Raw genomic sequence first — 25,846 nt, forward strand, 5'->3', positions numbered from 1 at the left:
CAGGGTGAAAAGGGAGCTGCTTTGTTACCTTCAGACCAGAACAGATGCACATCAGATGCTACAGTCCTTTGTGTAAAGAAATACATTACAGTCTGCAGCATTACCAAGACAAAATTAACAAAATCAGCAGCGTTTCAGATTTCTTTTTTTGAATATTTATCTACTTAATGCATCTGTGGAACAGACAGTTTTGCAGTAAAGCATGTTTCTGAGGCAGAAAATAGTATCTGTAGTGTTAAGCCAGTTACAACTGGGCAAGTACCTTAAAACACCTGCTTTTGGATTACTGTTTTGCTAGCATTCCATGATAGAAAGCTTTCCAGCAGTGTCATAAAAAATATCCTCTGAGCCCTTTCTTGGGTAATAATTACACAACCACTGGTAACAAGGACGTCAGTCTGAGTTTTAGCAGACATAGTTAATCAGTGCAGCTCCATTGCCTTCAGTCTATTTGTGGCAATATCAGTAAATTAACTTACTTGGAATATCTCCTTTCAGAGAAAATCCACATTGAATTCCACCTTCTAAAACAGAACAATTTTTTATTATGTTTCCTACGCTTCATACCATATTTGAACATCAGAAGTATTAGATATAAAGACAAATGACAGTGGCATTGGAGTAGACTAATGCACTTCACACCAAAAAAAAACCAAATAAACAAACCTGCTTTAAAATTATATTTTCGCTGTATAAAATAAAGTGGATGTTGCACTGTTTTTGAAAGCAACTCCCAGCCCAGGAAGGATAGAAAAGAGATGGAAAATGATGAGCCAGTGGATGGAAATATACAGAATGTTTCAAGTCAAAAGATGAAACAAGTCTGGGGCGAATTACAAACCTATGAGCAGCAAGCATTACTTGGGCAAAGAAATGGCTAAAAAGGCAACCAAGAGTGAAGTAATCTCATCCTGGAGAAAAGGTGTGGACAAGCCACAGAACTCTAAGCTCCCTGGATCTGGGAATGTTTAGGTTCCAGGAGCAGATCACATGGGCATTGCATGTGGGGGACAACTAGGAGTCCTTTATCTCCAGTGAAGTCTCCTGCACCATATCAATTTACACCAGGGAAGGAGGCTGAGGTTCAGGGATGTAACAGGAAACCCCTGCTGTAGGTTGGAGTGAGTTGAGAGGAAGTTAATGTGTACAACTCAAATGACTGCTGATTTCCTGTGGCTCATGTATTTAGTGTTTAACTTCCCCATACAGGTTGCTTTGTTTCTTAATTTTTGCTTGAGAAAGAGAAAGGATAACTCTTCACCAGAAAGGATTTGAGAATTTAAAAATACTTGCCCATGGAGTGGTATTTTGAAAGTGATTCTTTTTTTTCCTTTTCCAAACTATCAGAGCATCATAGACTGCTCTGGTCCTCCTTGGTTTTCTTCTGGTAAGTGCCTCTCTTCTCAGTAACATTTTATGCATAGTGACACTCAAAGGGTGTCACTGTGGCCCAACAAGCAAGAAAATCTTGTTTTTTCTTACTTGCCATCTACATGTTCTTTTACCTCACAAGTTTGGGTTGCCTGCTCATGGAAGAGCAACCACTGCATTTGGATTGGGTTTGCAGTCAGTCTGCTGGAATAATGTCAAGGACTGAATAATCAAAGTACACGGGCTCATGTTTATTTACACAGCTGATCAGACCACTTAAAAAATAATTTCACAGTTTACATGCAGAGAAGTCTTAAATCAGAGGGCAGACTTGTCTGGCTAAACACTTCAGAAACCACTGAGCTAATGTAGCTCCAGTTCACAGCCTTGTTCCACTACCCAGGTAAATTTGTTGAATACTGTGACACTGACCAGCCTACTGTCAAAAAGAAGACCTTTGATTCACATTAAAATTCAGTAACGTCATGTCAGTTTCTCTTTAGAATAAAGAAAAATGACAATACTGGAACCTGTCAGGCTTTCATAGAGAAAGTACATTGCTCATATTGGAATAAGACAGCCATACCAGTAAGGGGTGTAAATCTTAAAGACTATTTTCAAAAATACTAATATTTTTCTCCAGGAACAGATAAATTTTGCAGATTTTCAGCGATCTTCAGAGAAAATAATTTTCAATAAGTTATGTTTTCACTCCCACTATTATACAGCTTAAAAAATAGGGTTTTTCCTCTGGTGATTTCATACTTAATGTATTCCCACAGTTATCTAGCAATAATAATTTCACTAAGATTAAAATAAGGAATGAAAAATATATTTATTCATATTTTGTTTCCTGAATGTGCAGAACATATGGCTAAGTTTGCTTGTTTAAATCTCTGCCTGATAAGCCTTAGAGACAATGGGTCTATTTAAAAGTTGTAAAGGAAACAATTGATGGCAGAGAGTTTCCTGTAATAGAAGAGAGACCTCTCCCCAGTCACATTCAGCTTAGGGTTTGATTCAATAGTAGAGGTTAACCCTCCTATCTAAAGCTTCCTTTTAAACAAACTCATACAAACCAAGTAAATTAGAGATAGATTTGGCCATGCTGAATTTGGGTGCACTCCCCTGAATTTTTTTTTTTACTCTTAGTCTGCTGTTCTTGAAGCTGTCTGGGTACATTTCTATTTTTATGGACTTTTGGTATGTGAGGGTCAGAAAAAGTGCTGTGGACAAACATATGCCTGTATTTTTCTCTGTAAATACTAGCAGTTTCCCAATTCTGACCTCAGGTAGACTGACTATGGTATGTATCACAAGTGTTATTTGTAGTTGTTCAATAGTACAGTCCAAGTAATAAAAGCACTCTGTTAATGACATCTCCCTTTTTTTCCCCCTCAATCTTAAACTGGTAATGTGGTTATGATTTGCTGTCATGGCATGCTGCATGATATCCCTTCAACCTATTTTGCATTCATGGTAAGTGTGCCTTCCCTAGAGCACTATTATTTTCTCTTTCCATGCAGTGGGATAAATTCATTGGGATGTGGACAATGCAGTCAAATCTAGCTCAAGAAACAGAAAAAAAAATATCTGTGTTTCTCACTTAAATGGAAATTAAACACTTTTAAAATCTTCTTTTATTTTAGAGTTAGATGATTCTTCAGTGGTGATAAAAGACAGAGAATGTCTCACGGGTGGCTGTGTTTTCTCATCACTCAAATACCATGTCACAGATTGTCCTGTCCAGACACAGAGCAAGCACTGGAATTCGCAGATTTTCCTCTTGCCAACTGTACTTTTCTGTCCCTGTTCACTGATGGCATGGAGTCCTGGGGCTAACTTTGAAAAAAAGGTGTTGGAAGTGCTTGTGGATTTAATGATGCTATGAAGAGACAGGTACCACACGCTGTTGCTTCGGTTCACCCTGCATTTCTCCTGTTAATGGATTCAGCCAAAGTTGTGTGGATCTGATCAGGCCTGATTGTAATTGACATAATAAGATGCATTCCCTGAGTGTAAAGTAGCTGGACTGTAATTAGTCATGTGATAGGTAAGGATATGGGGTACATTTTGTGCTTGGGTTCTTAAGCTGCCAAGCAGAAAGAATGAGATACAGTTTCTTTGGTTTTTAGGTGGCTCGTGTACATTAGGCAGTGTCGAGCCAAGGAGTGGCAATCTCGGAACAGCGGAAGTTAATCAAAAGATCACAACATTCTTATGCTCTGACTGCATTTGTACACACTAAATTTGCTTGCAAATGTAGCCTGAAATGCTCCTTGTGTGCAATGCCCTGTAATTTTTAAACTTGCTGAGTAAAGATTTTATTTAAAAGCATAAACTAGTGGTTCCACCATAGGGAAGTATTTTACAAAGAAGCCCTTTGAAATTTAAATAAGACAGTCTTCTACCAAACAATCTCCACAGATGCAGGGAGGAAAGGGCATATTTTAAATTACAAAAACCAAAACACAAGAACTCACTATGGAAGGTGAAAATAGATTATTAACTACTGCTATATGTAGCCAGAGGAAAACCTTCCAGAAGAGCAAGAGACTGATTCCTTCTGACTATTAGCTCTTCAGGAGGATAAGGGTGGGACTGGGAGTAAAAACTTTACACTAAATCAGTACTTTGCACCAAGTTTCCTGCATAACCCTGAATATATCAAGCCATGCCTCAGCTTTTCCTTCTTTGAAATGTGGATAATTTTACCCTTCGTTGTGTTGTGAGATTTAGCAAATCCCATATAGCCACCTGCTTTGAAAGCCTCAAGAGGCAGGAGTTACAGATGCCAAAATATTATCAGGCACACATAAAAATATATAATTAGGATTATAAAGGTAGAATTGAAAATTAAGCTATTCATTAACACTTCACCCCAATTGTCAAGTGTTTCCTTCACAGGGATTAAATGATGACCTGTCTCTGAGAAGTTAGAAACTTCTCCAAGGGCGTGTTTCTCTTACAAATTGTTTCCTGTCTCTGCTTGTTCTAAAAGTAATTTATGGCCAGGGGATACTAAAGAAATTTCTCTTTGGGGCTAATAACACTTAGAAAAATCTGTTTATGTTTCAAGTTGTGGAAATGTACACAAGTACAAAAGCAGCAGGAGGAAGACTGTCCATCACAGTGATCCACCTGCTTTACACTTCAAAAATACTTTCCAGTTAACAAAGCAGTAAAATATTACTAAGAGAAGCATTTAGAAAACAACTAAATGGAAGTTGAAAAGAATTATCCAAGAAGTATTATATATAAATATATTAATTTTAAATCACCGAATTGTGAAATTTTTACAAGATATTCACATGCCATTCTCACAGAAGTCAGCTCGAGTGGCTGGCATATGTAATACTGGAGATAAAATTTACCAGGATGAATGGATTCCCTCACTCTGTGGAAGAAGTTCTCTTCTTCAAAAGTAAGTATCTCTTTCTTTTTAAATGACATTTGATTTAAAATCCATGAGAGCAAAACTAATTGATAATGAATTGCAAAAAATTGTAAAATTACCATGAAAGCCTGGTGTTAATAAGCAATTAAGAAAGCAAGGTAAAATCCTGAACAAATGCTTGTACAAATGCAAAAGCACATACTTATTATTGCTTATTATTCCAATAAAATTAAAAGCAATCCACTTCAGTGGGTGCAACTGTTTGAAAAAGTCCTCTTCTAGGGCAGAACTCAGTCCCTTCAGTATGACAAAATAGCTTTTTACCTAGTCAAACTAAACTTACCATCAGATATCCCAGCACACAGCTTTTAAAAGCACAGTTTTTTACAATAACATTAAGCAAGTATATTAAAATAATCCGTATTACTACATAGGACTCAAGACAGCTTTTTGGTCAAATTAGTTCACAGATTTTTATGACAAATGTGAATAGAAATGTAAATTACAAGGGTTTATAGAGTAAGTATGTGTCACAGTAATTGTCACCTACAGTCAGATTATGGTCACTGTAACTTCAATGTAAAACTGGACTAATTCCACAAATTTCAATGTAATTACTCTGGAATAATTCAAGTGGAACTCTTGTGGAGAATGATACCCTTAAGTGATTTACAGACAGGCAGAAGAGATTTTTATGAGTATGAAAATAAATTCAAGCACTGTTGCAGTGAGTACAATAATACTGTGTCATTAGACATATTTTCTTATTTTTGTTTTCTTCTAGTTTTTTGATAGCTCCTTTAGTAGTTTATACAGGGATTCTACTTCTTAAATTCTATGTTTCTGTTGTTATGTTTTCCTGGAGTCTATCTTCAAACTTTTTTTTTGCTGGTTTTCCAAAGCATTTAGTGACTCAACAAACATGTTTTCATCAGTGTATCTTATTATTATCTCTTCATCTATAGATATTTTAACCTTTACTGAAATATTTCACCTGTAATGTCAGACATTTCTTTGTGTACCTTTGGCTGCTACTAGGAAATGCAAGGACCCTGGTATTGCCTCTGTAAAGATGGCACTGGGAACATAAAAAAAGCACAAAGGAAATATTGAACACAATTTTCAGGACCCAAGAGTTTGTTCCACTGTTTCTATAACCAGTGTCCCTGAGTGAATGCTATCCACAACAGAAACTGAGAAGAAAGTCTTACAGATAGCAACAATCAGTGTTAAAAAGGTTAGGAAAAAGTAGGTTGGATTATGTTAATTTGGATTGCTAACTTTTACTGGGTTTACTACCTTTTAATGAAAAACACTGCAATTATTACATTCAGTTCCCATCCCTTCCAGTTAGGTTTAAGACCACCCATCTCAATAGGCACATATTTGCCAGTCAAAAATAGCAAAATCATGCAATCCTTAAAGATGAATACGAACAACTTATTTTAAAGTCACTTCTATCACCTTAGCAAAGTGGGATTTGACCAAGCAGAAATTATCCATGTGAGGAGCCTGAGGAATTTCAACAGCTTGGGAAGGGTAATAAACCAGTGCACACGTTGTAAATGCTGCAAGCATGTATTGGGTTATTTGCCTGCCAACATCCACCTACTGAAACTGCCATCGCGCAACTTTGGTTGCTTGAAATCAAAACCAAAAATAGCAGATGACCCCCAAATCACAGAATCACCACTAGATAAGCAGCATTTCTAGTTGACCTGAAGAAGATCACGGCCAAATGTCAAGCTGTCATTTTACAAGTCAGCTCCTTCTCTGTTTGAGGGAGCTGTGAAGCTCTCGGTGTGTTCAGTAGAAGTTGTGCTATCACTTGCAACATTCCTCTTGTTGCACTGCAAGAGGAATGAATTGACTGAAGACAAACACAATGCTTGTAGATGCTGGAGAGCTACAACAAAAGAATATTCAAAATCCTCAGTGCCTGGCCTTTACAATTTGGTCAGCAGAGAGTCATCAATTATAGAATTATAGAAATGATAGAAACACTACAATTTTGGAAAAAAAAAAATCTTTTTTTCTCTGTCCCCCTGGCAACTTGTCTAGACTTTGGTCTGTCCCTCCATACAATCTAGCTACTGTTGATGTGAGAGCCTTTTCTTCCAAGCAGGCTGCAGTCTGGGACAGCCTTTGTGTATTTCTCAGCCTTGGTGACCCTTCATCTCATTTCACATCTCAAATGAGAACAAGTCCTTTTCTCCTACTCTCCCTATACATTTTAATGTCTCTCTTCCGCTGCCCTGATTTAACTCTTCACTCTAATATTCCTAAACAAAATCTTCATTAAGATAGACTCCAAAGTTAAATGCAGAAAGGACCAGTTTGAACAAGTAGCTTCTGTCTGGGCAAGATTGTTCTCTACTGTATATTTACTACTATTTCAACCAGTCTGGTTTTAGGTATCTAGAGTTAATTATCTCCTGTAAATTAGATTTTCTTAAAGATTATTCTCAAGAGCTGTAAGTCTTGATGTAAGAACTACTTTCCTTGTAAACTTCCTTTTTATTTTTCTTTTTTTTACAAGGTACCAATAGTCCCAAATATATCTCAGGCCTCTTTTTTTGCAACTGTACTGATATAGGGTCAACAAGAGCACTACAGACTTCATTGACATTAGCCTACAAATGGATTTCATTGCAGATGGGGACTGAAAATACTTCCTCCCACTGGCACTGAGCCTCATCAAATGTTTGTAGGCAGTGTTTTCCCTATCCCTTGACTGTCATTTAGCCAAAGAACATAAAATGGCCAGTAGTTCTAAAGGGATCTGTGAATCAAGCTGCCAAAGTTCAGATACCACTTGTTCTGCACTTTTTGAAAGAAAGGTCCCCACTTGTGCACCAAAACTGGGAAACACCCAAAATTAATTGTCGCTTTTGAAAATCCCAGACAGTCACCATACTGTCTTAATATTTCCCAGAGATTTAATCTTTGTGGTAGCTGTTTCCCTTTGCTGCTTCTTTCTGAGCCATTCATGTAATTTTCATAGGATCTTTTATATAATATAAGGACAACACCTAACACAGACAAACAGAAAGTGCTTTGTGGGCCAAGTGTGTGAATTACTGTAAAATGCACCTATGTTGGGTTTTTTTCTTTTTTTTTATGGTTTTCCTTAGTCACAAAGTGTGAATTGTCAGACTTAGTCTTCCTCTAAACTGCAGAAGGACAGACACTTTTTGGTTTTCAATTGCTCACACTCTTGAGCTTAAGGGACAGTTCTGTTCAGTTTATGTACAGGTTTTGTCCTAATACACAGTCAAGGTGTGGCCAGACATGTATCCCAAACTAGGAACTTGGATCTTGAATCTTCCGTTTTAGGCATAGAGACTGAACCTTTTATTAAGGAAGTTTCAACATGAACAGTAGAACAGCAGATAATATAAATTGGCTTCTTTTTTTTTTTTTTTCCCTTAGAAAAAAAAGTTGCACTACATTAAACATAAGCTATAAGTAAATATATGCAAGATTTTGATGGTGGAGTAATTGGAGAACCTTTATTTGCCAGACAATCACTTTAAAGGAAAATTTAATGTTTGCAGCTCTGGTTATCATGGAAACTTTCTCTGAACAGCTTTTTTCCTTAAAAAGTCACACTCAGGAATCTCTTTACTGCTGGAACGTCAATCTTTGCAGTAAATGTGTTGTGTTCATAACGAATCTAAAAGCACTACACTGACAAAAGCCATTCCATTTTTCCACAGTGGAGGCACTCCAAGGCATCAGTCTTTGTGTACAACATTCTATGTCTTTCTTTTAGTCAGTGATGTAAGAAGTTTCTAAAGTTATGGCAATGTTTTCCATGTATTTGCATCCCTGTAAAATGCACAGTAGGTGAAGATGGTAATTATATTTTTCATTGATCCTAAGTTCCAAGTTTCGTTGTTGAAGATGTTTAATTAAAAATATAATCAAATAGTCTAATGAGATAATTGTTAAGGCATTCACATACATTTATGAGGCCAAGAAAAATGCTGCCCCAAAGAGAGGCTCATTAGGAGAATGAAGAACAAGGAACTAAATCTTCTTTTGAGGAAAGTCAATTACAATCAAATTTACAGTCTTTTAAGAGAGGTGACTCTCTGGGGAGGAGACTTCTATATTCAGAGGCATATTCAGGTGCAAGTATACAATACTGCCTGGTTATGTAGGCTGGGTTTTAACACATCCCCAAGTCCCACTTCACTCATTCTGTTTCCTTGAATTAATAATGTACCTTTGCAAAAAATCTTATACCTACAAAGAATTCTTTCTGTGGCCTATCTTCAAATAGAGTGAAGACAGAATATATAGTGGCATGGGTTAGGGCCACTATAAACTGATCTGAAGCGTGGAAGCAGAGTTTTAGGATAAAATCTATTACGTATCATTAGCACCTATAAAAAGTTCTCTTTCAGTGAGACAGTAACCTGTAGAAAGAGGAGGTGCCATAGAATGTATAAAACATGCAGGGACCAAAATGAACTCCTTTTGAAAATGTGGATAGCAATATAGTCAGTTCACCTTAAAATGTAAGTAGATAGTTATCAACTCAAAGAACTTGTATTACAAGAAAATTGTATTTAAATTACATAACTAACAACCTCCCAGATTACTGTAACCTCTTACTATGTAAATTAGTTTTACTACTCATCTTTATTTTTGTTATGACTTACACAAAGTCCCTGACATTATTAGTTACGGCAGACTGACTTTTTTTCTGAGTCCTTAATACTTTAGTTTATACAAAGCAATTGGTATTTCGCTAGGAAACAGTTACAGTCAAATATTTTTATTTACTCTAAAGCAACTGTATTCACAATTTTTTATTTTTTTTTTCTTTTCAAACAGAAATTACCCTTCCAGACTATCATTCTGAAATTTCATTTTTGCACAGCATGAATTTGGGACCACACTTCTTGTGGCATTTTTCTTTGCGTCTAAAAGTGCTATTTTGTGACTATATTCTTCCACAGTCTGTCTCCACAAAGGAGGGATCTACTACAAAAACTCCAGAGGAACCCACCGGAGGAGCTTCAACCCCACTGTACAAGTGGGGAGTGGGTTCCTACAGTGGATTTCACATTGGAAGTGAAATTGGAATTTCACATTGGAAGTGTAAAAAGAAGTCTTAATTAAAAAAAAAAAAAAATAAAAGGCAAAAAAGGCAAAAAAGGGCAACTTTTCACCTCATCAGCTGGACCTTTCCCTCACCAAGTTTGTCTAACAGCTATGAACAAACAGCTATGAACAATCGGCCGTGTTTGAAAGCTTTGCCACTAAGGCTTTTGTTCAAGTTTTCGGACCAAGACTTCCAGCTGAAGAGCCAAGGTCTGTGAGCAGACAGATCATCCCCGAGAAAAAGAAAATGGAAAAAAAAAAAAAAAAAAAAAAAGGAAACTAAAACCAAACAAAACCGAAGAAACGCCTTTGGGGCCAAGAACAGGGCTGAAGTTCGCCCCCAGGAGAGCCAATTCCCGAGTCAACCCCCAAGCTGAGGCGCTCCGGCCGGACCCTGAGGGCGGGAAGGGGCCGGGGCCGGGCGGGCGCGGAGGGAGCGGGCGGGGCCGGGCGTGTGTCAGCATCTTCCCCGCCGCCCCGGGGCCGGGAGGGAGAGACAGAGAGAGAGAGAGAGAGAGAGAGAAGGGAGAGGAGAGAGAGCGGGAGGGAGGGAGGGAGGGAGGAAGGCGCGGCGGTCGGGGGCGGTGGGCGGTGCGCGGCCGCCTCCCCGCGCTGCTGGCGGCCCTGAGGGGCAGCGACCGGAGCGGAGCGGAGCGGGCAGCGGGAGCGCCGGGCCGGCGGGGCCGGGCGGCCGCGGTGCGTACCCGCAGGTACCGGGGCACAGGGGCGGCTGCGGGCGGCCATGCACGGCGGGAGGGAGGGAGGGAATGCGGAGGGAAGGAGGGAGGGAGCTGCGGGGCGGGGAGCACCACCGCTCCCGCCCTCTCCGTGCCGGGTCTGGCGGCCGGCGGGGAGGCGATGCTGCTCCGCGCTCCCAGCGCAGCCCTGCGCGGCCGCTCCCGGCGAAGCTCGGCGCTGCTCGGCTCCATCGCCGCCCTGCCAGCGCCGACAGCGGCTCCAGAGCGGCGGTAGGTGCGCGGCTCCCGCTCCGAGCGGGGCGGCGATCCCGGCGGCGGCCTCCGCCGAGCGGGGCTTTCCGGGGGGATGGGGCTGTCCCGGAGGGATGGCCGCCGGTGGGCGTGTGGGCGCCTGGCTTCGCTTCTCGGATCGCGGCGGGGCCGGCGGCGGGCTGTGGGAGAGGTGAAGAAAGGCCGCACGCAGCGGCGGGGGATTTTGGTGCTCCCACCGGGACTTGCAGCCCGCTGCCGTGGGGTCGGGCCGGGCGCTCGGCAGCAGCGGGACACGCTCTGCCGGCCGAGAAGGGCTTGGGTTTGCCTGCGCCAGCCAAACAAAGCAGCCCCCGCAGCCCTCGGACTTGTTAACAGAGAGGAAACTTTTTCCTCATTAACGTTTTTGGAGGAGCAGAAATGAAGGATAAATCTGTTGGCCGGTGATGAGAAATAGCGTAGGTTTCATTGGCTTTTTATCTCCTAGCAATCGACACCTCCGCAGACCGCAGGATAATCTCTCTCATATTCTAGATTGTGTCATTCTCTTTAAATTGCATGTTTAAAACAACAAAGGCAGTGACTTCATAGGGAACCGCCAGGAGCTGTTCTGTACCCCTCCTGTTTACTGGGGAAACATTTGGGAACCGGTTTGGTTTTGTAGGTAGGATCAGAAGTAAATGTAGGACATGGAAACTGTAAGGTTGGTTGCAGGTAATCTGTGTCTAGCCATCTTATTAAGGTGTGAGTTTTGGAGAAGGGAATATGAAAGTCTTTGCATGTGGAACTAGCTGGGGCAGTAACCGTGATCAGTTCCTGAAACCTTTTCAGGGAAGAGGACGTGTTTTGTGAAACTGTGCAGCGAAACTGGGTCAGAATACACAGACATTTTCCTGAGGGTTGAACCTCATGTGAGAAAGCTGTCATTGAATATATATATTCCGAGGTGTCATGACTCCCAGGTCATTCGTTTGGGCTCAGGTTGGTGAAATGATGACATTCAGCACCCATTCCAGAGCAGCATTGCTGTCGGTGTTCACATTAAGCATCAGACATCTGTCTGGACTTGGCCCATTCAAGTCTGTCTTTGGATGGCCAGAAATAGGTTCTAAAGACATTTCTGCAAGAGTTAGCATCAACCACGGTAGAGATACAAACGAGAAAACAAACAATTTGGGTCTTGTGCAAGAAATACTGATGAGGAAAGATCTAGTCAGGGGATCTTTCTGGTAGTGCAGCTACAATAGAAATTGCTAGCACTCCTAGTGCTATCCATCGAACATATCTGTTCGGTTTTCACATGCAGCAGATGTGTTTCACTTGGAGAGTTTTTTTTTATCTGCCAACAAGTATGTCTTTCCATGAGCAGCTCTAGAATTTAAGTGGTAATTTAAGGAAAGAAGAGAATGACAGCGAGAGAAAAATATACAGTTTAACTTTTAAAGATACTTTATTACTGATTTTTAACCTAACAACCCTGTTCGGTGAGTGGAAAGACACATAATGTATTCCTTCCAGAATGGGACTTCTTTTTTTTTTTTTTGTTTTGCTGCGCATGATAAAAAAATGAACCTTATTTAGATTAGAGGTTTTATATTGATTTTTTTTCTAATCAGAGTGTGGTTTTGTTTTTCTTTAAGTTTGGGTGCAGTAAAATGAAACACTTTTGAATATTGGATATGAAATGAGACAGGATGTTGTTCTAACAGTTCAATTTAAAAAAAAAACCAACAAAACAACTCTTGATTCCAAGACTGTTGTTGAGTGGAATTGAAGGCTGTGAGAACCACAGGCTCAAGGACATTTGAGTGGATGGAAGAGCAAGGAAGTATCTATGTGAAAATGTTGGACAGAATGTTAAAGGATAAGTGAGTACACTGAGTGTATTTTCACCAGGTTAACAGAGCCTGGTGAAAGGATGTGACCCAATAGTCTATTTACAGCTTCACAGGCCTTTGAAAGTAAAAATGGACTGTGTGGATGAGTGGTAAATAACCACTGTGACTGGTCATCCTGAGCCCGTGATAACTTGTGCATAGCAATGTAAATTGTGCGTACCATTCTCATTTTCAATGCCTTGAAGGGAAGTAGTGAAGAAGCCTAGGAAAGGGAGGAGATTGCATTCCTGGGAAGCTACCAGGGCACAAATGTTACCTGTTCTGGTGGCAGGAAATTGTAGTGTCTTTTTTTTTTTTTTCCCCCTTTATGGTGGGATTTTTTCAGCCACATGACTCATACAGACTATCACAGAGAGGGTCTGAAAGTAAAAATGCAATCTTTTTGCTGTTCACTTTCTAAAGAGCACAGCAGGGCAAATATTTTTATTTTTACGTGTGGAACAGAAATTATTTGGCACCTAGCTATTTTTCTCCCAACCAAATGCAGGTATGAACAATAATAATTAGTGGTTGTATGGTACAATAAATCTTCAAAGTACCTTCAAATCTTAATCAGCAAACCTTAATAGCATGCTATTCCTGTAAGGGAGGTAAGTAATTAGATAAAATGAGACTGGGCAGACTCTTAAATGGAGTTTATTGTTGAAGTGCCTGTCAGTTTCACAAAGTTCTTCTTTATCACTGAGGTCTCTGAATGCTGCTGTTCTTAAATAGCTTCAAATATTTATATGTTGAAATACACGACATTATGGCCCAGAGGGCCTTGTTAATATTGACATTCTCTTGTTCAAAGTTCTTCACAGTGAAGGAGACCTTGCACTCAAAAGCCTCTGTAATGGCTGCTCCAGAGCACCTGTGAAGACTTATTAACCTGAACAAGAGTAAGGTCAGCTTTTTAAGGGGAACCATTTTCTTCAGAAGAGCTTTTTACTTGCGTCACAAACCTAGAACCTTTAGTCCACTGATAATAAAACTCAAAGTGATTTTGCCAGATCAGTAGATTGTTAAGCTTAAGAACATTAAGTATTGCTGCATTTTTGGAAGAAGTGTTGGTTATCAGCTCAACAGTCTGTCACTTTTTTTCCTCTGCTTACAGAAAAAATTGGCTGGAATTTTACTGTTTCAAAGTGAGCTAGTCAGTGAGATGAAAAGATTGAAAAGCAAGTCTTGATGTAGGGTGTCATGGTGCAAAAAATATTTGTAAGCAGTTGCCCCAAGCTGTCGCTTACCATGGGACACGCGTGGATGGAAAGCTGTGAATACCAGGGTAAGTTAATGTTGTGTGTCGCCAGTTAACTATTAATGAAATCTGTGCATCTGTAAAGAAGGGTGGAACTTCTGAAAGAAATGTTTCCCAGCCCCACCTCCTCCTGAAGTACAGAGAAGGAAGCTGGCATTTACAGATGGGAAGGGCACAAGACGACTCTTTGGTGCCGTTTTTATTTCATCTGGGCTTCTCTTTCTCCTCTGCCACTTAAATACCTGGTGAGGAACCAGGCATATTCTTTGTGCATCATTATCTGTTAAAATGCTTTCATAAAAGGCAATTTATGGAGTAGGTTGCCTTGGGACAATGATATGCCCTGTAAATTTGAAATCCAATTGGTTGGGATAGAGATCTGCTCCAGTTGTGACACTCTGTAGAAAGAATAACAGACGTGGGAAGGCTTTGTTCTCAGGGTTTCATCTGTCCTTTATCTTTAATGTGTAAATTCAATATGCCACAGAAATGTCTGCAAGTAATATGTCAAGAATTAAAGGAGACCTTTATTTTTGATTGCTGGTATTTATAGGGAATACTGTAGTTTTGCAGGATGTTGAGTATTATTAAGGTCTTACAGGTGGTAGGGTAATTAATGTCAGGTTTAGGACTAGGTGCTGTGTTAGCTCCTGGTTCCTGCTTCAAACAATTGGTCATTAAATTAGGTGAGATGAGGCACTTGGAAAAGAGAGGAAAGCTTCATCTCCTGTTTTGAGGCTAAAATTAAAGCTAAAAATTAAAATTAAAAATTAAAGGGAGAGGAACTGGCTGACCTAAAAATGCTGAAAATTTAAGTGCTCAAGTTGGGAACTGAACACAAACCTCTTCGTGAAATAATCTGATGCTGTCAAAAACATCATGTTTTTTTAGTAGACTTTGAGACTTTATTTCTGTATGCTTCTGCCTTGTCAGAGGAAGGACATGGTTTTCTTGGGTATCATGGTTTCTTTATTCAGCTCTGGCTAAATTTTTTTTTGTGTGTGTTTCTTGGAGGTTGTCTTCCTAAAGAGCATTCGTCTGCATCTGTGGGAGGAAATATGGGCGGGAACATTCTATAGAGCTGGCTGAAATTTTTGAAAGTGAATCTGAAAATGGCTTTCATGTGGTGTTGACATCTTCTCTGAGTATTTGTATGATGTGTGAGTACTTGGCTTTAGGCATGTGCATAGAGGTACATTGGAAATGGTGGATCTGAAGTCTGGCTTATTTAGAAAAGTAGAAAAGAGCTGGAAGTTTTTATGGGGGGCTTTTCTTGAGCAGCCCTGTTGCAGGTGACATATATTTGTGCTGTAAGCTTGAAACTGGTGCTGAGCTTCTTAGGAAACACTCTGTTCTCAAGCAAAAGAACTTAAAAGAGGCCTTTTACTATCAGGCTTTTCCTTGAAAGCCAGTTTAGTTTGTTGAGGGGAGAAGGCAGTTAGCACATACAAATTCGTAATTTTTTGGTGTGCTTTTCATCATAATAAAAGCTGGATAAATCACTGGAAATACACAGGTTCTTGTTTGTTTCATAGCCAGTTTCACAACTGCTGTTAAAGCTTTTTTTGGCTACATCTGTATGTGTATATAGATGTAACTGATATTCTCTAGCAGGCAGATGACAGTAATCTTACAGGCACACTCCAGGATACCATTGTGAGTTGGAATCTTAGCACCATACTGTGTGCTGTATGAAACTGACAATAAATACCAGCTCATTGCAGTGGCACAGTTTTGCCAATGTTGTTGAAATTGCTGTAATTTTTGTTCACTTAAGTGCTGCTTCAGAATTGGCATTGAAAAACATAAATATTTGCTAATGTAGATAATTTTTTTGTGGTAGAATTGCATGCTTGGAGATGGAAGCTTCTTGGAGTCTTGTGTCTATATTCGATAGTCTGTCTTTATTTTAATTCACATAACAGCCAGTGTTCTGCTTATGTAGTGGGTAGGCCCTCAAAACCTGTTAGAGAAAAAACCCAAGGATCTGAGTGCAAAGGTTTTCTAAGTTATTGCTGAGTACAGACAGAACACGGTTTGTCTCATAATCTCTAGGGCTGTAGATACTCTCATTAGCAGCTCCTTGTTTGCACAGGGGAATTGGTTCCCAGAGATTAATTCTATGTTTCAGATGAGGATTTTTGCCTTTTTTAATATTAATTTCTTCAGCATCTCAATAGCATGTGCATATTGCATTGTGGTTTTTTCCAGTTTTCACATAACCATGAATGGCTACATGGAGAGCATAAAAACCCACCCTAAACCTGTGATGCACGTGGTTCCAGGGCTTTCTTAGGGTCACCAGGGAAAGGTAATGGGACGCATGAAAACATGTCTGTTTTACCCTGTAGAACATTGCTGTTGAAATATTAACTACAAAATTTGAAACTTGTAAGCAACCTTATTTGGTTTTGAATGTGTTCCATCTTTCTTGGTGGGATTGTTGACTTTTTTCTGCTAACCACTTCTATATATTGTTATTTTAAAAGATGAAATGGACTGAAGAGAGAGCTAAATTAAAGTCTGAAACTTCAGCTGTTAGAAATAGTTGTGCTTCCTGGCAAAGTCATGCCTGGTTTAAATGATGATAGATTTGGACTTAGATATTGCCTTAAGCAATAGAGGGGTAAAAAAATGAAGCATATGGATATTTAACCATGTCATACATAAATAGCCTAACTTTTCTACCTAGTTTCCTCATCAGGGTACCAGTGCTCTAAAATATCTTGCTGATTTTCCTTCTCTTTCCTTCTCTGATGACCACAAGTCATCAAGGGGCCAGCACTATGTTATTACTGATTTTACCTATTTCTCTTGTCACAGAATTTAGTGTTTCAACAGAGAAAAGTTAGAGAAGGGAAGTGGAGCAGAAGTTGTGCCTTTTAGTACATTTACTGTAAAATCAGTAGGTGGAAAATCCCCTCCTAGTGCTTAGGATTATGACCAGTGGAATAATAGTTCTCTTTTCACAAGTCAGTGCAAAAGCTGTATTTGCCTTCAATGAATTAACTTGAGAGTTTAAATCCCAGGCAAGCAAATGGCTGGTAGGATGGTCCAAGTGCTGCTTTTATGCTTTGCTTTTTAATGTCAGTGAGGAACAACACACGTATTGCTTCGAGAGACAGCTCCTGTAGTATGTGTCACTGACTGGACAATTGTGTGGTTAGGTTTATGTGGAGCTATCCTTCCAGCAGCCTAATTAAAGACTGTGTGTAACTTCCTTAAATGGGATGCTTCAACAGGTGATAAGTACTGGTTTCTCCTTCAGAAGATTTGTTAGGTATTTCTTTCAAGTGCCTTAGTGAGTTTTAACTATTTTTCAGTGATTGAGGAGATGCATTTTCTGTTTGTTCTTCTGAAGCCAGTTTGCTTTCAACTTCTGTAAGTCTCGAACATTTAGGAAATGAGTACTGCCTGTATGCATGTATTATGCAGAGATTTATTTGTTAATAAGCTCCCTGTGCACTTTTGGTAAAGGATTTATCTTGGGTAGGTTACTTGGAGGAAGGAGATTCTGTCCAGCCTTCACAGACTCTGTTTTAGAGTTTTCATGTATCTTCAATCATCTTTTCTGTTCTTAGACCAGTGCCTTGCACCTAAAGGGCTTTCCTCTTAACCATTAGAGACAGAGCTTCAGAAACACTTGCACAAACATTCAGCTTATTAATTAGTGTTAGAAAACTCTACAGAATGTGGCAGCAAACAATAATTGCACATCTAATAAATATGCTGAAATATTTAAAAAAATAAATGCTCCAGTCCAGGGAAAACTTAAATTTTGATTATATTTTTCCATAAAATTAACTTTGACATTTATGGTTGGCATCTGAATTGATACACCCTGAAGAATTATGAGGCTTTCCCTACTAACTTCACTGGAAATTCGAGTGGGATGAAAGTGGAATGCAAATGCTATTGACATCCTTATTGATAAATAACATTGCAGCAGACAATGCAGTATATGTCTGTATGTCCATAAATTAACAGTGCTCTGTACAAGAATAGCATTTGTGGGCTGTCAAATGGCTTGCATCTGAAAAAGGAAGATACTGTTTTACAAGATAGCAAGAATACCTGTACAGCACCTGGAAAATTTTGACCTGGAATGTCTAGCTTGTGAAAACTCTTAGAAAACAATTATTTTTTTGAGGAGCACACAGTCTGGAACAAAAGGAATGTGGGGTAAAGAATGGAGGGGAGAAAGAAAGGGTTGGGTTTATTCAAGATGTGCTGGGACACCTTCAGCTTCCTCTAGTTCAGGTTTATGGGCTTTGCAAGACTGTCCTTATCTCATGTGCTGGTGGTAGAGACTTCTGTGAGCTGAGGTTTCTTCCTCGTAAAGATTGGGATGTGTTTTCAGACTTTCATAGCTGCAAGTCCTTTCAGTGTTCCCAGCTTAGTGGTTGTGTTTAAGGTCTTCAAGGGTTAATAATTATCTGATTTCTATCTTGTAGGTTTTTATTTGTTTGTTTTCTTGGTTTTTTGTAGGTTTTTTAGAGCTATTTATCCTCTTAGCCCTTCTTATTTATAAGGTTGTTCAGACTCGGAAAACCAGAAGTTTGTCTGGGAAGTCTTATTATAGTCATCTATCTAATAATATTTGCAAGAAATATATACTCTAGGTTTTTAAGGAACCCCAAAACTTTAGACTTACATTTCCTGAAAGAGGTTTCTTCTGATGCTATAATCTGACAATGCTTAGCAAAACAAGCTAATAGTAAAGAACCTTAAATTTTGAACAGCTCCTTTTTCCAGTGTGCCCTGTCATTGAATCCCTTGAATGACCTTAATAAAGAATTTAAAGATTATCTGATTATAAAAGATTTTCTAGCTGGCAGTGCTGAAAGTTTGTTTCATCAGAAATATAGACTCATTTATCGAGTGGCTTTGCAGTTAGGATATCACATGTGTGGAACAGCCGAAGGAACAGCCAAATCAGCCTGGAGCTTTAAACACATGGGCTAACACGTAGAACTGAATTAATGAAATAGCTGTGTAAAGCTCCTTTATGTCAATTTAAAGTGTGAGTGCTCACCATGACTGGCACAAGACTTGGTTGTTTCAGAAGTATGATGCATTATAAAAATTGTCTTTTTTTTAATTACACTTGTTTTTAGAGGTTTTCTGGTACCATTGTATCACGTTAGCTTGTTTCAGTCTATTGGAAAACAGTTTTGGTAAGAATAATTCTTCTGTTTTTCCTTGATCTCTGATCCAGTTCTATCTTCTGTGTATTTGAGGAATATGGTGTGTAAAGGAAGAAAACTTAAGGCCTGTTTTTTGTTGTTTTGTCACAATAATACACAATACTACACAATAATACACAAAATACACAAAAAAAGGATACACAAAAAATACTAAGGAAAATCCTAAAAGTGGTTTTATAATAATTTTGAAATTTTATATCCATGCATTTCCTTAAGGAGAGAAAACATTTAGTATGCTGGAAAATTGATTGCTTTTGTTGGAAGAAACCATATTCTGTTATTTTTGGTAGCTGCAAACATTTACTGGTGTTTAGTAAAAGGCAGGCAACTTTGAGGCATGGCTGGGTCCTTCAAGACCTTTAGCATGTTCTTTTCTAGTGAAATTTGAGAAGTTGCTGTCTTACAGCAAACAACAGAAAATACTCTCTGTGAACTGCTTAATTGCAGCTGTGTTACTTGAACAAAATGTCATGTGGAGTGAAAGTGTAAATGTGCTCAGAAGGGGATTAGAGAAGTTAGCAGAACAGAGACCATCAGTGACTATTAGATTTGACTGTGCAGCTTGAGCTCAGGAACTCAGTAAACTGGTGATTGCCAGGAAAGGGGGTGGGAGAGCTGGCCTGATCCAGTTAGTACTTGTATTAAACATTGCTTAAGTTTCTGAACCCACAGAAATGGGAAGCTCTTCCAAATGGAGAACTTCTTTAAACCCTTTAAAAAAAAAAAAAAAAAGAAAAATGCCCAAAAGCTTAATAAGCTTAATGAGAAATTTTTGTGATCTGCCTCTGAAGCTCATGTGTGTCCACATGGGCTTGACTTGATGTTCAGAGAAGAACAGCTGTCTGGTTCCAGCTGCAATTCCTTCCTGGCTTTTTCATCCTTTGTGTCATGGAATCTGTATTGCCTTTGTTCAGATTGTTAAGGAGGGATTTAATGGTGGATGGTCAAGTTATCAGGGGAATTAATTTTCATGCATATCTCTAGAGAAAAAAGGAAGAGAGGAGAAAAAGACAGGAACACCTTGGTGATATCACAAGTTTAGGTTGTAGTTTTAGTTGTTGAATAGGAAAGTGAAAATATACTATTAGGTAAAATGGTAAAATACATAAGTAAACTGTCATTTTAAATGGCATCACATGAAAAGTACAACAAAAAACAATTTGTGTAGACATAAATAATTGGATTCCTTTTACAGATAAGAAACATATTACTTAGGAAGGGAAGGACATTCTGTATAAGAGCCGTTCTTTTTGTTCTTGCTTCCCTCAGCATGAGATTCTTGTGCTCTGTTGAAACTAATATGTGTGCTCTGTGTGCTCTTTGCCCTTGCACAGAATAGTTGAAAAGAACATTTTTAAATACAAAGCCCTTAGTTTTGTGATATTGTCAGACACTGAAGGAATTTATGTCTTCAACTACTCAGTATTAGTGAGCAGAATAGAATTAAATTGAATTTAACGTGGTATGTGGAAAATTCCCTGGTGCTTGCCTAGTGCAGAATATAGTTTGCAATGTTATAGAAAATAGTTTTGTGCTTCACATTAACTGAACCCTTTCATATACACATTAATTATTGCTGATTCTGTCCCACCCATTGATTTTGCTTTGAGAATATTAAAGAGCTGAAGATCACAGAATTTAACTTTTCACCTTAACATGAACTGCTGGTTGGGAACTCTGCTGCTGATGCAAAGTCTGTTTGTTCTGCTTCCCTCTTCAGTGGTTTTGGGGAAATGGAAGAGAAGTTATTGCCTGTCTAGACTTTAATAGGTTTTATATATATATTTACTTTTTGTGTAGAGAACATTAATTTCAAGGCTTATGATGTATTTTCAGTGATAGGCTATAATAGCTAGTTAAAAAAAAACTAGCAACAAACGACACAGTGTTTGTGCCAAGAAGTAATACGCATCTAAAAAGAGCAACTGCTTTTTACAATAGTTTTGGTAGAACCTCAAGGTGATGTGAAGTCTTCCAGCTCCTTTAAAAGATTTCAGATTTTGCTGTGTGAAAAAAGCTCTACTGACACCAGCAGGTGCCTGGCTATATAGAGCAACTGTAAATTGTGTGTGACTTCTGAGTCTGGAAACTTTGGATTTCCTTCACCTTCCTTTTTTCCCCATTCCCATCTGCCAATGGGAGAAATTGGGATTTTTATTACCTGTTTGTAGACTGATGGTGTAAAATCAAGGGTGAAGTTTTACAACAGCTTCTATACAAGTAATTACCGTAAAAGATCCCTAGAAAATAGGAGAAGTCACTCATCAGTATGGTAGAGAGCAAAAGCTAGGTTAATACCAGCTGTCTTCAGTTAAATTTTTTGCCAAAGTTCCAAATTTTAATCTGTATCTTTTAAAATGCAGGCTATGAATGGTTCTATAGATTTATTTTCCCCTGAATAACTGGGTTAATATTCAGCGTCTAGGTACATGGATGAAAAAGGGTCAGTAGTATAAAACCAAGCAATAAAGCAATTTTTTGGTGAAAAACTACTTTTCTTCTGGAGTTGATCAATGATGATCCACTGAATCCCTTAATTTTTGCCAGCAAGGCTTGGTATCTATAATGATTTTTTAATTTATTTTTCCTTGTGTGAAAGTTTCTAATGCTCCTGACTGCTCCTTTGCAAGCTGGGTATTTCTTCCTCGGCTAAAAAAGCCTATGTGTGCTTTGGTGCAGGCACACTCTCTGTTCTTCTCTCTCAGCTCTCTGAAGTCTTGGTTCCAGCTTTTGTGCACAGTGAGGAATCTATGGATAACTTCCCACTGTGGACAAAGATAATACATTTTCCTGTCTCTAAGGTTTCTGTCTGTAAAATTTTGTTCCTCCCCTCCTTTTTTTTTTTCTCCTTGCCTCTTCACATTAATACGAAATTGGGTATTTCTGTAAGTGGTGAACACTTGGTGCCTCTCACTGATTGCTGCTACTACTTTTTCTCAGGTTAAGAGTGTATGCAACTTGAGGTAAACCAGTACAACTGGTCCAGTTTGATAAACTCATTCAAATTCAGTATTTTGCAAGCAAAGTTTATGGGAGGATGTTTTGAAACTATTGGTAAAACATTTGAAAGTTTTGAAATCTGTTTCAGACTACTCTCCAAGTGTTGTTTTTTAAGTGCTACATTTATGAATTTTCTATGTGATGTATCAATGAATAATCTCCAAAGTCTTTAGTTAGCAATTAAAGATAGAAATGGAACTTGAAGAGGTTCAGCCCATGTTTTCATTCACACATTTGTGAAATTTTTTTCCTGAAAGCTGAATTATTGAATTAACGTTAATGCTGTTTGTATACTGAAAATGTAAATAATACTTTTCAAATTCCATACCCATTTTCTTAAGTTTGCAAGAATAAAATTGAAATACTAAATTCAGGACTGGAAGAAAATTTGGGTTGTTGTCAAAGTTCTAGGCATACATGTAAAGGATGAAAGTTATGTTGTATGCAGCCTAGATTATATAAGACTTGAGCTCTAATGTTTTGAAGGGAAGTTGGTTTTTTGTTGGTTTTTTTTTAGTATCAGGTGTTTCTGTTTATTTTAGGCAATGGTAGTTAGTGTTTTCTTGGGTCTTCATGCAGTAACAGTTACAGAGTTAATCTATCATACACAGTATCATCAAACTGATTGTGAAGGCAGCAAAATTTGGTGCATTCTGTAACTGGCCTAGCTCCCTTTGGTCCAGTTGTGTGAATAAAAAATTCAAGTGCTGTTATATTATGCTTCTATTCTCCTTTCACATAATCCCTCAATGGGCAGTGGCTTCAGAGATTACTGTGACCTTCTGCTTGGTTCTGTTCCAATACAGCAAATATAATTTGTACATGGGTAGTACCTGTGTATGTCCTCAGACGGACTAGATTTCCATTGCTATTTGTAGGAATGTTCTTCAAATAAAAGGAAAGAAGGATGATGCTGTGAATCACTTCCATCTCAGTTTCTAGTCTTCTAGAGGAAAAGTTTGTCTTTGTTATGCAGCCCAAGGGTGTAATATGGCTTTTTGTCCTTCTAATATGAATGTTTATCATCCAGACAAAGCAAAACTTCCCAGAATTCTGGAGTTTCTTTGGTGATAGCAGGCTTGGTATTATGTCATGGGAGGAGGTGCTGCTGTCTTGTTTTTCCTGATTTTTTTGGCAATGCCATCTTCTGTAGCTTGTTCTGTCCTGTAATCTCTCCAAGTACCAGAACCTTGCGGGGTGCAGATAGTGATCAGATGGAGTTCTTTGTCCATTCCAGTGTGTGAAGCTAAATCAAATCTGTTACACCACTGACTATCTATTTGTCTTTGCTGTAGATCAGGCAGTCTGTTTTGTGTGGAAGGTCTGCTGAGGAGTTGTAGAAATCGCTCAGGTTTTTCATGCTGCTGTCAAATGATACTGAAGCTAATGTTCTTTGTGGTGAGGGTCTTTCTTTACACTCCAAATCACATTCACTTTCTTGGCTCAGAAACCATAAGCTTGGTAAGCATTTGGAGCTGGCAGAGATAAGAAGTAGACGGATCTCTTGTGAAAGAGAAATGCCAAGTTTTCCCACCTAACAGGAAAAGGACTAATAATCACACCACCTTTGAGGGCAGTTAAGCCATGGAGAACATCGTGGCTGTAGGACTGAATAAATCATGCGTAACCGCTGAATTTAAGATGAATCATAAATTGGGTGTGTGTTAGAAATTTGTTCAAGGGGCAGTATAGTCAATTTAACAATTGTTCAGTTGTAAACACATACTGAATCATGCAGTATATAATTATATATTTTTCAGAAGCAGAGTGGCAGGCCGAGGGACTCAAGTTAACTGGTCAGGTTCTGATTAATTCGTATGATTTTGGCACAAAGCCATATGTGCTGTGTCAACTCATGTTTTGAAGGAAGATCATGATTTCCTAACCATAGGCATTCCAAGTCTTCAAGTGGCTTTGTCTACTAATTAATCTGGAGCTAAAACCTCCTAATTGCAGGATTTAAACTAGACAGTATAAGCTGCTCGGAAAGGTTTTGGCCTCCATAAAGAGCTCATTTTAAAAGCAGGCTTCCATGACCAAAAATCTTCATGTTTTACATGGAATCTTTGAAGTGATGGCTGTCTCCAAACATGCTGCTAAATAGCTGTCACACAGACCATACTGTTCTCAGGACTTGGTGTATACCACATATAAAGAGTTGAATGGGCGAAAAATAGGTAAATTTTGATGTACACTATCAGTTGCAGGAAATGGATCAGCTATGGTGATCCATTGGTTGGATAAACCATTGGATGGTTGGATAAAGAAAATCTGCCTTTAAAATACAGTATTTTTCAGTATTTGCCAGATGGTGGTGGGCAATATTTAAAGACCTTTCTAATAATAGATTTAACAGAGAAGTCCAGGAATTTGGGAAATACTGAAATATGAAAGCACCTGCAGCAGATAATTCAGAATTTAGGGAAATCCTATAATGAACCCATAGGGAAGAATATCTTTCATGTAAGGCTTGTCTTCCATTTTCTGGGTGGTGTGTCTGTTTCCCAGCATGGTAGAATGCACAGCGTATTTTCTGCTTGTTCTCAGATTTCTAAGTGTCCTGCAAATTGGTTACTGGTTGGGAGTTTATATGCAGAGAATAAGCACAGATTTAGTCTTAAATTCATTTCTGCATGCTTGAGTATGGAAGGAAGTGGAGGGAGAAGGGATCTGCAGTCTGAGAGGACAAATGATCAGAAACAGTTTCTGTGGGACGAGCAGGTGTTAGGGAGAAGAGATCTCCATATTTGCACTGTGTTCATTTAACTCAGAGCTCTGGTATCTTCTATGTTGTGGTTTAACCAAATACTGTATCATATAGGGCATGTTGGACCCTATTGGTAGATCATCTAAATGATGTTACATAGACAGATTCTCAGTTACTAGGGGAAAAATGGAGATGTATTCTGTTCAAGGACAATTTCCTGCTCAGCATCACTTCATGAAAGGGAAATATCTTTCCTATCACTTGAAGAGAAATTAAGTGCTTTCAAGAAATAGCAGTCTAATAGGTTATTTTTTTTCTCTGGAAAATTAGTTGCTTATGGAAGAAAGGAAGTGCTGTGAAGTCTCTTATGAGGACAGGGGTTTTTAAAGATTATGGCTGCTTTTGAAGTTTTTTGCAGGAATTGGTTCCTACCCTGCAAAACTTGCTGGTGCTACACTTATACCTTGTGTGTGTAGAGTGAGGAGCTGGTTTCTGGACAGATGAAGGTCTCTTATTAGAGTTGCAGCCCATCTGCCGGTATCAAATCGGTTTTTCCAAATGCTTACAGAATCTTATTTAAATCTGTCTTGGCCAAAACCTTTAATAGGCTTTAGGGACCCTCTAACAAGGCTTTCAGGTAGTTCATGTTGACTTCTCAAAACAGATCAGTGCTCCTGCCCACTTGTAACTCTCTTTGTCCTTCAGGGCTTTTCTTTTGTCCTTCAACAGAAACTTAAAAGTGAAATTTTTGGTCTATATGGAGTATATGCATGAACCCATGCATTTTATAAAGGCAGTGGGTAACACATGCATATGTGGGGACATGCACGCTCTTTCTCAGCATGAGTGGGCACTGTAAGAAGCACAGCATTCCTGAAGGCTGACAGGCATAAAGTGCAGAGAGCCAGGTATGTAATGGTACCCACCAGTGCTTCTCATTTCCTTAGGATCAGCTTGCCTTCGT

The 25,846-nt window shown here is 38.9% G+C and overlaps 1 protein-coding gene across 29 annotated transcripts in view; it reads left to right on the top strand.

The window, feature by feature from the left end:
• The first annotated feature begins 10,497 nt into the window (after window positions 1–10,497).
• The window catches only part of PTPN13 (protein tyrosine phosphatase non-receptor type 13), a 111,590-nt gene continuing 96,241 nt past the window's right edge, over window positions 10,498–25,846 (top strand). For 7 of the 29 annotated variants that reach the window (XM_086889260.1, XM_086889254.1, XM_086889263.1 and 4 more), the window contains exon 1: window positions 10,705–10,851. The gene's annotated coding sequence lies outside the window, so the exon portion shown is untranslated. Of the gene's footprint in view, window positions 10,594–10,704; window positions 10,852–13,824; window positions 13,996–25,846 lie in introns of those variants that run through there. The other 22 variants (XM_086889252.1, XM_086889265.1, XM_086889256.1 and 19 more) reach the window with 12 other exon arrangements.

Source organism: Cyanistes caeruleus, chromosome 5 (genome assembly GCF_971803275.1).
Source record: "Cyanistes caeruleus chromosome 5, bCyaCae1.hap1.1, whole genome shotgun sequence".
In the NCBI taxonomy this organism is placed as follows: domain Eukaryota; kingdom Metazoa; phylum Chordata; class Aves; order Passeriformes; family Paridae; genus Cyanistes; species Cyanistes caeruleus.